The sequence below is a fragment of the Diadema setosum genome, chromosome 20 (genome assembly GCF_964275005.1).
Source record: "Diadema setosum chromosome 20, eeDiaSeto1, whole genome shotgun sequence".
Lineage (NCBI taxonomy): Eukaryota > Metazoa > Echinodermata > Echinoidea > Diadematoida > Diadematidae > Diadema > Diadema setosum.
Window position 1 is genome coordinate 16,270,369 of NC_092704.1, and position 5,971 is coordinate 16,276,339.

Consider the following 5,971-nt stretch of genomic DNA (forward strand, 5'->3'; position numbering starts at 1 on the left):
AGGACCTGCCGCAAATCATAAAGTCATATTTGCTCTGTTACATAGAATAAATGTTGTTTGTTAGAAATCTTACAGTAATAATAATATTCATTACAACGAATCAATTTTGCACATGAATTCACCCCCCCCCCCACACAAAAAAAAGAGGAAAGGATAAAAATACGCACTGGAGAAATATTCATATTGCATATTTATGCAACACATCAAACTATTTTAACATCTTTATGAGGGCACATGTACTTTTGTCAATGGCAGGCAGCACAACTCTTCTCTCGCAAATATTCACAAAAATTATGGAGTACAAACTTGTAGCTTCATTTTTAAAATCCTCAGAAGTTTGCAGTTGACTAAGAGCAGCTAGCAGGATACTCACAATATCTCAGATCACACGATTTATAACCAATGACACTGAGCAAAAAATTGTCAGCGATCTTGTAAATGTTGTGAGCTCCATAACTGTTACCGTACTACTTCTGACAGTGTAACGTTAGGAATGAAGGAGGAGAGATGAGAGGGGTGTGGAATTGGCAGTGAAAAGAATTCCACTCATATTCTCAGATCAAAGTTGAGTTTTGTTTTTTTCTCAATTCCAAAATTCTAAGAGGACAACACTTTTGGTGTGGGCTGAGTAAACCTTTTCAGGTAGTAATGTTGGTAGGAACAAGTACTGTCTATCTAACTGTTATACAGTTACAGCACAAGTAAACTTGGTTAACATGCATGGTCAGTATCTCTCTCGTTTCAGTAAAATTTAATCCAGGCAGTGCAGTATGCTGTGTGAGACCAAGTAAGGTACCAGTAACAGAAAACCTAGCTGCTAAGAAAGCCTGTTAAATTCCATGTATGAAGCAACATTAACATGGTAAGAGGATTTTGACAAGTATCGTTAAACCAAAAACGAGCCAAGAAAATTTGCTTCAACAGCAGTCTTTATTTGTTACAACCATGTTCGATATCTGGTCGCGGCTGCAACATGGCACCGCTTACCGTACCGTGCTCGCTTGTCAGTTGAGCTGCGCCGTCGTGGTAGTACGGTGCGGTGCGAGTGCAGCTTGCGATGACCCAATTTTACCTGCACTGTGCAGAATGCATGTCAAACATACCGACAACATCCTCTCACATAGGGAAAAATCAGCGCACAAGTTCACCATGTACAAAGCACAGAAAATTACATCACGCTGCATTCACGATACGGACAGTCCAGACTTTCTAGCGAGTCCAAAAACTTCGATTTTTATAGCCAGTATAATGTTGAATTTTATCCTAGATTATGCTCACCTCCGTGCTCTTCAGTGAAAACAGTTAGTCATGACGTCACACGAATTATAGACCTGATAATCGATAATCGGTAAGTTCGCGGGGTTTCCTTGCGGACTTCTCGCTGAATACATTCTTGAGGAGGAAGTAATCACCCATCTTCTTGGAGTACAACGAAACTCCTCGGTAACATTGACATATGTTTCCAATAAACTTGCAAAAGTGTATTGCAAATGGTATCCCTAGATAAAATGTAACTGGAAACTATTATGAGAGGCACTGATAAACGGTCAAAGTTGATTTGCGTGAATGCATCGTTGCCGACCTTGACCTCAATACCTCAAAACACCCCTAAAGGCAAAGTGGACAGGTCCAAAGTCGACAGCGCGTACGCATTCCCGATAAACTCTGACTGACCTTTGACCCAATATATCGATAAACAAATCGATGCGAGGCGTGGAAACGTGAACCGTAATTTGCATACTGGTATGACCCCACTGACCTTTAAAGGTAGTGAGGAAAAGATTGGCAGCTGGGAGTTGGCACTGTTGAAAGCCGGGCCAGGAAGCAAGTGGATTTTTCGCGCGAAAGCGCGGGGGAGATGCTTCTTTGTTGCTGGGACTGCGTTTCGATCAACGTTAGCTGTATCTGAGGCAAGTTGAGGAGGGTGCGGCTTTTGCTCTTGCGGGGATACTAGGCTAGGGCCAAGTTTTGAGAGTATGGGGCCGGGAGGGGGTAGAATGTTTGCGAGGAGTTTCAGATCATGCTCGCTGCTTTTTCATCACACTTTGCAGGGTGAGAGAGTGTTGCAAGTATTTCGGAAGTACTTTAAAACATAGCAAGTAAACTGGAGGCAATTAATCGTAAATTTGTGAACATTACCATGAAAACAATTACTGTTTCCCTATTTTATAATAATAATAATAATAATAATAATAATAATAATAATAATAATAATAATAATAATAATAATAAAAATAATGATAATAACAATAATAATAATAATAATATCAACTTACAAAGCGCAAAACTATAGACATATATTCTTCTGCGCTGCAAAAGCTTCTGATGTGCTTGATGATGTGTTTTGAGTCGTGATTTAAAGACTGCTACGGTTGGGGATTTCCGGACTTCTATTGGTAGATCATTCCAGAGTTTGGGAGCTGCACAGGCAAATGCTCTGCCTCCCAATGTTACTTTTGTTTTGCAATGCAACATCCCTCTTTCTCTGTCTGTCTATAGTCTCTCTTAATATATCTCATCTATTCGGATAGAAGCTTTCCATGCTTCTGCTTTAAACAAAAAAACTCAATAGCATGATTGATTTTACCACGAGTGGGTGCGTGGGTTCTTAATGGTTTCCCGACAAATAATTTCCAAGGACCTTCAGTGGGTCTATGAATTGATTTTGTTATGATATAACGTCTTGAATTGTGTATAAGTATGATGTAAGATATTAATTTGACAGAGCTAATAACCGATAAGGGCAGATCGGAAAACAATGGCAAGGTTTATTTAAAAAACAACAACAAATCCTCTGTATGCAAGACATCCGTGTAGGGCCTATATGTATTGTAAAGTGTTGGCTCTGGCGTATTTTCCTTTTTTTTTTTCTTTTTACATGATATATTTCTTTTTATAAATATTTTTTGAATAAATAGGCCTACAGCTACATAGGGTCATTCCATTAGTATCAATATTATTGGACGGAAGTAACACACAAAATCAGCTATGATTATTATATATATCGAGATTTTTTTTTTTTAATGTGGAAAACCCTTGAAATTGTGAAGCCATTCAAATTATAAAAATCTTGTGCATTTTATATTTACAGTGTTCCATTAGGTTTACGTTGGATATGCCTGCATGTATGTGTGTACTTCTTCTCTGTCTTACTTTACTTTTCCTTGTTTTGTCACTTAATTAATTCATTAGATATTTTTATGAGGGGACTGCAAAATTACAAGCTCTGCTTTTTAGCAGTTTCCTCCATTTCCAACACCTTTCTTTGGGTATTTGCCATGAAATTTACACAATTGTATCATAGTTTATGGTTGGGTTTTTATTACATTGTTGTGTTATTGCGTGTATTCAAAATGTTGTAATCATTGTGTTGGATATGAAATAAAACGAAATGAAATGTTTGTCATATCATCCATTTACATATTTATATACATCGCACTGGTCTATTGTAGAATGGGACATATAGGGCCTATTCGTTTCTTTTGGTGAAAACTTAAAGTTTGTATGCTATTTTTACCTTTTTGTGGTGTGTGTTTTATATAATGTCTTGTAGTGAATAGGTTGCAATGATGGATGATTAGAGAAAAAAATAAAAGTTCTCGACCACCGATTGTACAAAGAAATTTTTTAATTTGCGCAAGTGTTAAGTTTTTTTTTTTTTAAATTATAAAGTACGTAATTTAAGATGTGAATTGAAGTTTTAAAATGATAACATATAAAATAGAACGTCAAAAATACTACAGTATTTTTTTTTTCATTCCATTTCATTCATTTGTTCAAGCACGGCACATACTTCATGCAGTCCGGAGACTGTTCTTCCGCAGGTTCGTGCGGATAAACTATACAACATAGATATACATGTATCAGAAATGAAAAACAAAACTCATTCATAAAACACAACGAAACATAGAAAACAGACATGAAAGTATGGTTACAGCTCGTTATTCCGAAGGTTCGTTATTCCGAAGGCTCTTCAGTCCGAAGATTCATTATTCCGAAGGTTCGTTTTTCCGAATTTCATTTTCGGACGAACAAATCTTCGGAATAACGAACCTTCGGAATAACGTCACAAATGTTCGGATTAACGAACCCTTTATCATTTTCGGATTAACGAACCTCTAGGTATAGGGAATTTGTGTGTTTCGGATTAACGATTAACGAACCTTCGGAATAACGAACCTTCGGAATATCGAACCTTCGGAATAACGAACAGCACCCGAAAGGGTATAGGAGACTGAGAATTTTGTTTGATAATTTGCAATCACTTGGTTTTGTTTAATTGCGTAACCTCGTAATGACTGTATCTTGGTAACTTCTTTCTCAGAGGGGATTCTTTGTTTAAAGTATAAGTGGTAATAAATTAAAACATTAGTAACAAAAGTGGGCGAAGTTGTATAAAAGATAATTGTTATTTTAGCATTGGCCGTCTAAGTTTTAGTTATATGAACTTACATTAGCGTTGCAAGGGGCAAACATAAACTCGCTTATAAATCAAACGTAACTTTGAAGACTTGGTATTCAGTGAATAATTCCACTACATAATGTGCAAAGAAGAGTTTAATTGTTCTCCTGAAGAATTTACCTTGAATAAGTCGGACCATGAAGCTAGGGTAGTAGGTCCATGGTCGGACGATGCTTAACAACACGTCTTCACCAAATTACTATTATAGCACAACCCAAGGATATACTCTATTTTTCACTCATATTGGAACCATAAGGAAAATAATCCACTTTTATCGTTGTCAGGGTATTTGTGAACATTATACGAATCATTTATATTGAAACTTCATACTTTTATAAGAACTACAGAGTCTGACATCTTTTCCATATGATCTCTAACTCTTATATATTTATTTATATTATATATATATTTATTCGTGTGTGTTTTGTCGTTTTTTAATGAAAAAAAATGCATGTACTTCTACTAAAATGGTAAAGTTGCTTTCTACAGCCCCTTCTGTTCTTTTCCGTATCGGATTTACTGGTTTTAGGGGGGTGTTGTTTTTGTTGTTTAGGAGCGTAAATTGGTAGTATTTCATAAAATGTACACTGCGCTTATTTTTGCTTTTTTAAATGTGGTTATATAGCGTGCAAAGAGCGTCGACATACTAGTAGTAATTTTTCTTTTAAGTCTTCCCTGCATCTCGTAACGCAGTCAGTTGATTTGATTTCACGAGCAGTGTGTGACATTGATAAGAGTGTACTATACCAAAATATAGAAAATTTGGCATTTCCTGACAATTTGAAGAAAATTTGCCGATTCCTACTTGATCATTAGGAGTTTTTCAATATAATAATAGAACTGGCACGGGAGTGACATTTATGACGCTGCATTTCCCTTTATAGTGAAGATATATCTTAAACTCTATAATGATACCCATACTCATAAAGAGCGAAAAAAAAAATGACATCAACCCTATAATAAGCACATTATACATTATTTTGTACCTGGACTACTGATGTCCAACAGGACGGGATTTTTTAGTGTTCGCATACTGAAGAGAAGTAAATGATATTTCCGTGTAATTGGGCCTTGCGATAGAAAGATGTGTTACCATTACGATTCAGATTCAGCAAACTGTCTAATATTACATTTCTGCCCCTTTGTAGTTGTCATTTACTCGTATAATGTTTGGGGGATATTTCATCATTCTATTTACTTGTCGTTTGTCACATCTGAACATGGAAGCACACATCACAAATGTGTGTAGATCATCATACCATTATGATATACAATCTTAGACGTATCAGGAAATATGAGAACAGTATGAAAATGATCGTCCAAGCATGTATTGTCAGTAAATTGGATTATTGCAATGGGTTATGGGACTCCCTGATTCTCGCCTGCAGCGAGTCCCACCTGCGCACGGCTTATTTGTAACAAACCTAGGTTCTCAAGGATTACTCCTCTTCTGAAAGACTTATACACTGGCTTCCGATTCGTAAACGAATATTGTTTAAGATTTTGTTG